Genomic DNA, 12,041 nt, shown 5'->3' with positions numbered 1-12,041 from the left:
TCGATCTCTTCAAAATAAGATGCCACATAAACATGGTGTCCTCCTCTTCCGTAGTACTCTTCTCCTCCTTCTGGATCAAAGGGATCTTCGCCATGAGTCATAAATGTTCTGCCCTCTGGATCGAGAGCACTTCCATAGTAAACTTGCTCACCCTCTGGCTCGAGGATGTCGTCCAGATAACAATCATCGTCATCGAGGTTGGCGATAGCCTCGATCATCGGGCCTTCATAAGCTATCATAGCAACATTCTTGCCCTTGTCTCGGTGTTGAGGATATGGTTGTTCTCGGATGTCTTGAGTCCCTTGCTTTTTGAACCTCAATTCGTCTGCCTCGACTTTATCTCTGAAGATTTTCCTGAGAGTCCAACACTTCTCTGTCGGATGTTTCAATGTACGATGGTAGACACAGAATTCAGGGCTCTCACGGTCCTTTTTTGATGGCATTTCTTCAACATAAGGCAATTTTAGCTCTCCGTCAGCCACCCATTCCTTAACTAGAGCTTTCACTTCCTCGATTCCACATGGATAAGAAACATTCCCCTTTTCACCATTATATTGCTTTCTCTTCTGGCCTCTATGACTTCCTCCTTGTGAATTTCGGGTATCTGGGGCAGAGGCAGCAGCAACAATAGGTCCACGAGACGATTTGAAACTAGTCTTGTAACTGGCCTTAAATCCGGACTCCTGAGCCTGAGGAATGCTAATGTTCCGAGCTGCTTCCATTAATGCCGAGAAGGTGGGTAGCTTGTGATTAACTAGAAACATTTTGTACCTGCTCAATGCCCCTTCTAGACAGATTTGAACCAGATAACTCTCCTCGACTGCTTCATGACAATCTACGGCCTTGTCCTGAAACCTTTTGACGTAGTCAAGGATGTCTTCACTTTCTTGTTGCTTCTCTTTACACAATGTAAGTGTGGTCACCTTCTCCGCCACTTGAAAGAACTTGGAGTGGAATTTGTTAACCATTTCCTCCCAACTTCGGACAGAGTTTGGGGCCAAATTAACATACCAACTATATGCTCGGTCGGTGAGGGACTTAGAGAATTCTCTCAGTCGGAGGACGTGGTTTGAACCATGAATACCTAGAGTCTCGATGAATCGCATAACATGTTCTCGGGCATTTCCTTGTTTGCCGTCGAACTTGATGAACTTCGGCACTGTATACCCCTCAGGGTATGGATAGCTTAGCATCTCAATGGGGTAAGGCGGCTTGACGTCTGGATCAGGCAAAGAGGGTAAGGTCCTCTTGCCCCGTTCGAGATCGAACATAGCCTGCACATCGGCGAGAGTGAGAAACTGTTGAGGGAGAGAGTTTGATGGTGGTATTCCCGGGACTTGGCTTATGTACCCGAAGACTGAGCTAGGGGCGTCTTGGCCATTCTGGTGCTGCGAATTCATCATTGGTGAGGACATTTGACGATACTGGCCATCAGCGCCTATAGACAAGCCAGTTGGTGATGGGATATTGAATTGAGGCCCATAGAGTCCACCGCACGGCGCCGCTATACCGGGTTGTGCTTGCAGATTTGTTGTCGGCACCAAAGGAGGCCCGCTTGGTGCTTGGGTAACATTCACTGGTGGCGTAACAAGATTAGGTACGGGCATAGCTCCCTTTTGCGCCATCATGCTCCTTATGTTTTCCTGGACACCAGCGGTCGTTGGAGTGCCATTCATTACACCAGAAACTCCCCTAGTCACCATTGGATCTTGGCTCGGCACGCCATGGAGCCCGGGCATGGGCAAACTGCTGCCGCCTACTGTGGTTTGAGCATGTGTTACTGTGGCTGTGTTGCCATGAGCCACAGGTTGATTGGGGCTTACTTCTCCTTGGATTTGATTTTGCGCTTCGGCGGGAATAACTCCACCACCAGTTTGATTTCCGTTTGGCGCCGGTGCAAAGTTAGAACTCATCACCAACATGGTGTGAGTGAGATTCTGAAGAGTGGTAAGAATCTCCTGCTGAGTATTTTGAAGTCCTTGAATGGCTTCAAGCAAAAGTGGTTGATCTGGAGCCGTGGTTCTGTCATCACCACCATTAGAGGATCCTTGTTGGTGAACTTCATCTTCTCCCGCCATCCTTGTTGGAGTTGTGTGGATTCCAGATCTCGTTGAGACCATTAACCAATCCGCCTCCCCAGCAGAGTCGCCAAAATGTAGGAGAGGGTTCAAGAAAGGAGTTGGAAAATTCGAAGATCTTCGAAGATCCTTGAAGAACAACTTCGAATTCTCTAGAATATGATGAGAGGCTTAGATTCTTCAATAATCTCAACTTAGGAACACAACAACAAAGGAGATGATGGAGATAAGAGATTGGGTGAAGAAGAAGGCAAAATGGCTAGAGAATAGAATAATGGCAAGGCTCTCCCATTGATCTCCCACTTTCACTCTCAAGGTTGATAATGGAGAAGGGAAATTAGTTCTTTCCCAAGAGTTAAAAATCTCCAAAATCCATCCCTTGTAAAGCTATGGGTTGGTGCTATTTATAGGCACCTCATGATGTAGGATGGAGCCCATGTGCAAGGCACATGGGGGATATTCTCTCTAACCACCTTGTCCGAGGAGGTGACCTCTCCGAGGAGGTGACTTCTCCGAGGAGGTGACTTCTCCGAGGATGAGAAAACCCCGAAGAGGAGATCAGTCCCTCGGCGAACCCTTCTTCTTAGCCACACCTAACCAATGATCCCCAATCATCCCAAAGGGTCAGGGGTAGTCCCAGAGGACGTCCTGCCGCAAAATATTGCCGAGTCTCATGGACCCCCCTGTGGTCGTGCCACCTCGACCTGGGTATAGGCTAGTTTAACCGAAGAGTGAATTTATCTCCACTCACCGTCCTCGGGATCGGGTCCTTTGTTCGAACTCCATTACGCCCATGGTTCTGGTGCGTAGATCCCGGAAAGCTCCGAGCCCACAAGTGTTCTGGGACTCATTAACGGAGCGACTTCTAGATTGCGTCTGAATCCGTTCGAAGCCAAGTGTTTAGGACCTCTAGGTTCGTGGATCCGAACCCTTTCGAGTCCGAGTGCCTCGGATCTCTAGGCTTGCTTAATACCCTTTCGAGTCTGGGCCCGAGTAAGTCTCTAGGTTCGTGGATCCGAACCCTTTCGAGTCCGGGCTTGAGTAAGTCTCTAGGTTCGTGGATCCGAACCCTTTCGAGTCCGGGCTTGAGTAAGTCTCTAGGTTCGTGGATCCGAACCCTTTCGAGGCTTAAAGCCATTCAGCCCGTTTGACGGCGATAAATCCAAGCCCACCAATCTTGGACTTGCGATAAATTCGGGCCCACTAATCTTGGGCTATTGGGCCTAAATAATTTAGTGGGCTTAAATTAGCTCCTCTTACACTGAGTTTTCTGGACCTCGGATCGAATCGGCTCACCGGAGTCATACCGGTGGAGATCTCCGGTTGCCGAAATCTGACTTTTCTCGATTAGCACTACAACTCAATCGCCGGAAACTTGCTGGAGGATTTGAATCAGCCTGTTTCGCTCCAGTTCGTCGATGTTTCGGACAATCTCATAGAAGGGACGTCGAGTCCGAGTCTCGGATCGCTGAGTTCACTCACCAAACTCGTCCTCGCGAAGAATCGATTTTTTAATTTTTATTATCTTTTGTTCGAATTTTAGTCAATTATTTAAAATTTTGATGGATTATTCAATTAGTTAATACAAATATTAAGGGTCTGTTTAGTAATCATTTCATTTTCAGTTTTCAGTTTATATTTACAAAAATTTTAAAAACTGTCATAAAGACTTGTTTGATAATTTTTATATATATATATATGGTTGTCTCAGTTTGTAAATTTAAGGAAAAAACGTAAACTCAAAAAATGAGTTTACGTTGGTTTTTAAATAGAAATTTAAAATTTTGTCTAACAATTTTTTTTTCAAATAATTTTTTTTTTCAATTATTTTTTGTCCAATTAATTTTTTTTTTTCAATTATAATGTGTGTAATCCCATTGCCATAACTAATAAAAAATAAATATAAATATTTTAAGTATGAACAAACATATTTTTTAGTTTATATTTTTAAAATTTTTTAAATATTTTGTTCAAACCAAACGTGTTTGTAATTTATGTTTTTTTTTAAAAATAAACAAAAACTAGTTTATACAAATTTTGTAAGCATAAATTAAAAACGTAAACGTTACTAAACGCTAGCTAAATAACTAGTATTTTGTTTTGGCATCTTACCTAATATTCTGAATTTTTATATCAACTTTATTATTTTCATACATTTAAATGTGTTGAACTTCTTTTTTATTTATTTATTTATTTATTTTTATTTATCACAGTAAGAACATCATTGATAATCCTAGCCCAAGAAAGAAAATGTAATGACCATCTTAGAATTAAAACCAAGTATCAACTTAGCTGGTGGTAAAGCGTGATACATGATACCAACCAAGGATTACTATTGACTATCTCCAAACTATGTAGGTTTGCCCTCTTTAGATTTTTATTTTAAAATTAGATATTATCTCTTTCTTCCTTTCACTCTCTATGTCTATACATGATACACTATAATTGATATATCAACTTATTACAATATTTTTTTTGAAGAAAGAGAAAGATTAATAAAAGTTTTATAATATCAATTTCTCTTCCAAATTTTTGTATTAGTATACACGTATATTCACCTTCTCCAGATTAGTATTGAATGTTTATCGTTTGTAACTTTAAATTCGTAATCTAAATAGCAAATATATGAGGCATGGGAATATTTTACTCGACATGAATTGTACATTAAGTTAATGAATTAGGGTTGAAATCAATGCAAAGATTTAATAGTCAAATAGTTAAAAAGTCAAACTTTAAAGCTAACGATGTTTTGAGTTCAACTCTTAATGTCAAACTTTGAGACGAATGACGTCTTGAGTTCAACTCTTAATGTTATCATTCAAAATAATCGATACCCATCATTTGAAATTACATATATTCAAATCACCCTTCATGACTATGTCAAATACCCAATGTAAATTTTTATTGTTAGTCTTGAAGGGATTATTCATTGCATGAACACCTCTCTTAACTATCATTTAATATCACTGTATGCATTCAATTTAAAAAATCGTACATAACAATTCTCTCATCTACATAACTTTTTTAAAGTTAGGTTTCAAATTTCAGAATGATGGGGATAATATTTACTGATATTTGAGCAAAAGATACTTGGTGATTTGAGCAAAAGACCATGGTATCAGGTAAGCACTAAACATCACTACAATAAGTAAAAGTTTTAGAGATCAAATGTTTTGGTCTCTAAAAGTAAAAATTTTGTTACAAAAGATATTTAAGAACCAATTTTATCATCAGAATAGTCGCTAAAAGATTGTTTCAAAAAGTAAAAAATAAGGTTTTTAGCGACAAAATTTTGAAAATGCCCCTAATAAATAGACTTTTAAGGATAAAATAATTTGATCTCAAAATAGTTTATTTTTTGAGACAAAAAATTTGATTCCAAAAAGATAATAATTCATTACGTAATGAACATTTTCTTAGTTTACTGACATTTGAAAGTGTCACAAAACTATTTTTCTAATGCCATTTTTTAGTCTTGTGGCATTTTGAACAAGTGCCATTTATATCCATGTCACGGTAAATACTAGTGCCACAGTAGATACTTGCAAGTGTTACTACACAATCATGGCTAAAAACTTTCAATGACATTTTGATGTCATGATAGATATTATTCGTGACACTATCAAGTGTCATTAAAAAAAAGAGTTAGTGGCACTTCAGTGACACTTGTAAGTGTCATTACACCATCAAGGCTAAAAACTTTTAGTGACACTTTAATGTCATGGTAGACACTATTTATGACACTATCAAGTGCCATTAAAAAAGATTTGTAATCTAAAAAATGCCACGATATGGATTTTTAATGACGCTTGTTATGTCACAATTGATTTTTAAAAATTCAAAAAATGTTACTAAATCCAATTCATTTGTGCCATTAAATGGATATAAATGCTATTGAAACTTATTTTAATGCCACTTTGCAAAGCTACTATAACTACCACAAATTATATTAATTTGACATCCATTCATCCTGTAATATTTTCATAATAATAAACAATATTACCACCATAGGATCATCACATCAACAACAAAAAATTCAAACCACAATCAATTATTTATTATTGAAATATAAATTTATTTATATTGCAATAAAATCCCTTGCCAAAATTATAAAATATTTTACCACACTAACAAAGTTAAAGCAAAAAAAATTTAAAAGAAAATTATTCCAACAATAAGTTCTGAAAAGCCATACTGATATCTATCTTCCGGAGAAACAAATTATCAAAATAAAATCAGTTCCCAAATTCTCAACCTCACTTGTATAAATATTCTCGGCTAGCATCCATAACTTGCGAAATCTGCATCCAAAAGATAAACATATAAAGGTAATTGAAATTATATTAAGTTAATATAAATTTGTTAATGAAATTAGTATTTACGAAAAAAAATATACCACAAATGGAACAGGCTAAGCAACATGAACTCCAATAGTTTGTCCAATTGTTTCGACAAGTCCATATGATTGGATCAAGCTCTCATTAGGTTTGACCGGCACTTGAACATGTACCTCCCAATAGTCAGGTCCTAATTCTTCCCCTTATACTACTTTAGATGGGTTTGTGCTTTTAAGTACTTCGATTGCAATTGTTTCTGTTGGCCTAATGATACTTTTTAAAACAACTATGTCTCCCACCTATAAATCAAGATTTAAACAGAATGAGGTCAAAATTAATTAAATTATAGAAAAACCAACAAGTACAAAAATGGATCAATGAAAGGAAATCCAAACCTAAAGCAGACCTCAAAGATTTAAGTATCGTTGCGGGTTTAGAACAAAAACCAGAAAATCATCTTCCATCCTATTGCGTAATTTAAAAGCACAACAATCACATTAATTACGGGGGCAAAAAATCCCTAATTTTTTCCATGTTAATACAAAAGGATCAAAATCAAAAGAGAAGCATAGCAACCACTATAATGGAATCGGGAAAAACAAATCAAAAAAGAGTTAAGGATTGTAAGAATAGTTTGTGAATGAATTACTCACCAGTGAGTGGCAATGGTTTTACAAAGCTTGATGAAATCGAATTCGACAGTGAACCTGTATGGTAGTTTCCATGGTTCCCACTATTGACGCTCCGACCAAGTCTCCAAAAACTAAGTATATATGACATTTTTAACAAAGTATATATGACATTAATAAAAAGAGATATAACAAGCTACGACATGATACGACATATTGAGAAGTGTCTGTCGAGCCGCCAACTTCTTAGAAGTGCCCGTACTCCTTAAGCTTTCATGGTCATGTAGTTATAAAAGATTATCTTTTTCACAATTTGTGATTTTCTTTTTGGGAATATATTGGCTTCGTTTGAGGATATTGAACTTCAGTCAAAATTTAAAAATGCCACCTTGATGCCTTTTGCACTTAGTTTTTGGCGTCATACTATTTTCAAACAATATCTATTTAGGTTTGTGACATTTTTAGCATTCGTAAAATGTGTGTTCTACCTATAGCTTCTTATACCTAGCAAGTTCATGAAAGACTACTTTTCTCCCTCTCTAGAAGTTCAATATAATATTTGTAACATCTCTAGGTATAACCTAAAGAAACAGTTCAAGAAGTATAACTGGTGGCCGATTTAGGTTTCTCTTTTTTCCCTGGCAATACAAGCTTAAAAAATCATAATACAAAGACTTTGGACTTTTCCCTGGCAATACAAGCTTAAAAAATTATAATACAAAGACTTAAGTCCAAAGTAACCTCAAGAGGCATCAACCACACTTGGCTTTTTATCACTATGTTACATATATTAGTCATAATAATGAAGACATCCAATTTTTTTAAACATTGTCTATCATGTTCACAGTAAATATGTAGAAGCTAAGGAGCAAAATTTCTTAAGCCAAAAGGTTATATTTATCATGTATACCAATATCTGAAACATAGAGTAGAGGGAAAAAATTTCAAGAATCGAGAAACATTATAGTACTTATTAAGTAATCCACATTCAAATTAGAAATTCCCAATGCAATGGAGTCTAAGAATGATCTGGACAATGATCCGACTGCACCTATCCAGCAAGGGACATCGGACAAAAACTGACTAGCTCCATAATAACCTCATGAAATTTGAAATGAAGCTTGAGGTTAAGAATAATATTCAATGCCAAATTGAAATGAACTCATGATGAAATAATGCATGCCGTTGAATGCTAAAAAGGCTGACCTGATTCAGGGAGTTCTTTGGAGTTTCATACTCAGCAGCTAAAAATACAAAAACCTGCAATTAGAAAATGAGATGCAAATAAAACACCAAACAAACTTCAACACTAGAATTTGAATCAATGTTTTCTTGGAATTTGCATCAATGTTTTCTTATGCTTCCCTTTTGGATCAGAATAGTACCTTGAGCTGCTACACTTTTATGTAAACAAGAGGCAAAACATCTCAAAGCAACAATTTTGCAACCACAGGTAAACTGTTGCACAAAATAGAGACAAATAAAAAATATGCACAGCAAGATTTTAAAAATTAAAGCAGTCAAGCAAGAGCAAAGCGGTTTTCAAAATAAAAAATTACAACACAAAATATATAAATATATATATACATATATATGTTCACATTCAACATACTAATTTGTGTGCCACATGGAGTCACTTCTTGTCAGAGTGCCTTGTCTTGAATTTGTTCTCGAGGTTCCAATGGGAACAAAGCCAAGACTCGGATCCTACAGAACAAAGAAGATGAATCAAGAGTTTTCAACAATTAAGAGCAATACCATCAATCACAAGCCTATCCCATTCCAATCAAGAGATTTCCGAGTTCGCTTTCCTCTGAACAACTAAATTATGCACTTTGGAGCAAACAATATAGAGGTAAGGGCGTGAATTTTCTTAACATTTTTGTTCTTTTTCTTCAAAGAACAGAACACCATAGAAGGAAGAAAATGGTAAATCTGAAATTTCACATGGATTCCAGCAAAACAAAGAATTACATGGAGTGTATGTAGGGAACCTTCTAGTGGAGTTTAGGGTTAAGATGAGTCTTCATTTTATGAAATTTATAGGTTAGTATGCTGCTAGATAGCTTCCTTTTTTTATTAGGTTTTAGTAAAGCAATCTAAGGCAAATATGTTTTGAAAAAAGAATTTGGATAACGGCTCTAGATGAAGCCTATGGATCTCATGTGTCAAGAATGTAATTGAATCATTGCATGTGATTTTATTTAGGTCCAAATTGTTTGAATGGTCAGAATTTTATAGTTTTCATGTATTAATCCTAGAAAAATTAGAAAAAGTCCGGCAACCTATAAGTATCTATGTATTAATTCTAGTCAATAGATGATTTGGATTCAGAGAATTTGTGTTTGAAACTGTGCGATGAATTACACAGACTCGAGTAATTTCCAAGTAATTCTAGACCAAATGTACAGATGGTTCTTCTTCCTGCCACTAAACCAACAGGTTACTTTGCTCAGGGCACTATTTACAGCCCCAAAACAGCACCTCTTAACTCCAAGACCTTAGCCTATTGAGTGCCAATTAACCCTAATAACTTTGGGCGTCTGATTTTATACTTTAAAAGTGGCAAATTAGCTATTATCCATCAAACCAAGCCAATTTTCACCCTTTTCCATTTTAAAAGACTAGAAGCTTCCTCCTATGGTCCTAATATAGCCCTAACCCTAAAATCCCCCCCTTTGGTTGTTGAGGAAACAGAGGAAAAAGGAAAAAAAAGAGAACCAAATAGTTTAAAAGACACAAACACACTCAGCCAAATAGTTGTATTAGTTTAATTTAGCTATGAATTCTTTGATTTCTTCGCAGCCAAACAGAGTACCCGTGTTAACTCTTTTTAGTTCACTTTTTTTTTTCCTACAGTTTCTCGGCAAGCAAACAGAGGTGAAACTAACCGGATTGTGCGTATTGGAGGACGTAATCGGCGCTGAGAAGTTCAAGATCGGAGTCGGAAACAGAGGAGGTGGCACCAGTAGGGGACCGGAGCTCCCTTATCAAACCTGATGAGAGTATGAAACACAGGAGCTGACGACGATCGCTGCGATAGCGTTGGAGCAGAGATTGAGAAGCCTCCATGTTCGATCTTCTACAGAAGAGAAGAGAGAGAGATTGCGCGACGGTGTGATGACAATGTGAAAGAGATTGTGGAAGGAGAACGGCAAAGGCGTGAGGGGGAAGGAGAGAGAGAGAGAGAGAGAGGCAGAGAGTCACAGTGAGACACACACCAGCTTTCCACGCATAGCTTTTTTCTTCTTTTTTTTTCGGGACTAACTGTTTTCGTCCCATAAAATAAAAAGTTGTTAATTTTTCCCGACTAAAACATACTTTTGTCGCCAATTAATTTAGGGATCCCTCCAAAAATTCGAAGTCCTCCCTCCAAAATTTTAGTTACTTTTAGTCACTAAAAATCAGCTAAAGGGTAACTAAATTTTTTTTAGTAGCTAAAAATTATACTTTTTGCTGACTTAAACTTTGTTCAGTCCCCCAAAACCCTGCTTTCAACAACTAAAACTCAATTAGTCGCCAAAAGTAAAATAAATACCGACTAAATTAATTTTAGTAGCTATGGATTGAACATTTAAAGGGACCAAATGTTTTTTTGGTTGCCAAAAACCCTATTTTCAATGACTAAATCCAATTAGCCGCCAAAATAAAGCAAATACCGACTACATTATTTTTTGTAGGCAAAGATTGTACCTTTCGCGACTAAATTTTTTTAAGTAGTTAAAATGTGTACCTTTGCCAACCAAGTTTTTTTTAAAGAATGTACCTTTGGTGACCAAATTTTTTTTAGTCGCCACTTTTAGTCGCCAAAGGTTTAATTTCCTGTAGTGATAGTAGTGTATCAAAAAATTATTTATTTATTTATAAATAAATTTGTTCACATTTTAAATAAATAAATAAATATTAATTTTAATCTTTATATTTTTAATTAGATCAATTTTAATTTTTAATTTCGTGTCAATTTGGTCCAATTAATAACACTGTTAGTATTTTTGATGAAAAATGATCGCTGAATTTGTTGAGATTAACTCACCGAGTTGAGCAAATTTATTATTTTGCCTCTAAAAGAATGACATGGGTCACTTATATGCATATTTGTCATTAAAAAATGCTAACAATTAGGAAAAATTACACTATTAGTCCCTCTATTTTGGCTGTTGTGTCGTTTTCGTTTTTGTAATTTCAGTTGAATCGATTTTAATCTTGAATTTTTGATTTTGTCTCAAATTGGTCCAATTGATAGCATGTTATATTGAGTTTAATTTATTTTTTTGTATTTATTTTGTGCATTTTAAACAAATTTGGAAGTATATTGATATTTTTTGTTTTTTTTCAAAAAATGACATTAGATAGCTTGAATTTTTTTGATTTAGTGACATTTCTCAAAATGCCATAAAATATTTGTTTAGGACACTTTTCACTTAATGCCATAAAAAGTAACTTACATCTATCTAATTTAGTGACATTTTAAAAATATGTCATTATTATTAAAGTTTAGTAGCATCTTTTGATAAATGTCATTAAAACAATTTCTTGTGTCATTCTTTTATAAAATGCCATAAAATTAATGCTATTAAATCACATTTTTATTGCAGTGATGTGGCACTTCTTTATTAAAATGCCACTAGAACCTTGTATGTTTGTGGCTCTGTGACATTTTTCTAAAATATGCCATCAAATATTCTTTTTGTGGCATTTTTTAACAACATGTCACTAGTGTAGTGCCACTAAAGTATGTTTTTCTTGTAGTGTACTAATGTCTAATTTTAATTACTAAAAATATAATAAAGACACTTTTTGTAATAAAAATATTTAGTTCCTAAAAAATAATTTTATCCTTAAATTTTGATTTCTAAAATCTTAATTTTATTTATTTTTTTATTTTTTTATGTTGTAGTGCATGGTGGTTCAATAGCGTTGGTTGAAGCCTAATCATGCCCTATAAAGATAAAATATGCAGCCAATTATATATTAAATTAAAACCAATAATTGTCATT

General features: G+C 35.6%; 1 long non-coding RNA gene across 1 annotated transcript; it reads right to left on the bottom strand.

Annotated features, from left to right (window-relative positions):
* Positions 1–6,113: 6,113 nt before the first annotated feature.
* LOC114303925 (uncharacterized) lies at positions 6,114–10,273 on the bottom strand. The gene is made up of 8 exons (XR_014349444.1): positions 9,936–10,273; positions 8,657–8,751; positions 8,430–8,502; positions 8,251–8,304; positions 7,069–7,178; positions 6,811–6,880; positions 6,475–6,714; positions 6,114–6,379 (listed from the first exon to the last, which is right to left on the bottom strand). It is a non-coding gene; the product is annotated as an uncharacterized LOC114303925 (long non-coding RNA).
* Positions 10,274–12,041: the final 1,768 nt, after the last annotated feature.

The sequence above is a fragment of the Camellia sinensis genome, chromosome 13 (genome assembly GCF_055761805.1).
Source record: "Camellia sinensis isolate YWXY chromosome 13, ASM5576180v1, whole genome shotgun sequence".
NCBI lineage: Eukaryota > Viridiplantae > Streptophyta > Magnoliopsida > Ericales > Theaceae > Camellia > Camellia sinensis.
This window is presented reverse-complemented; position numbering and strand designations above follow the sequence as displayed.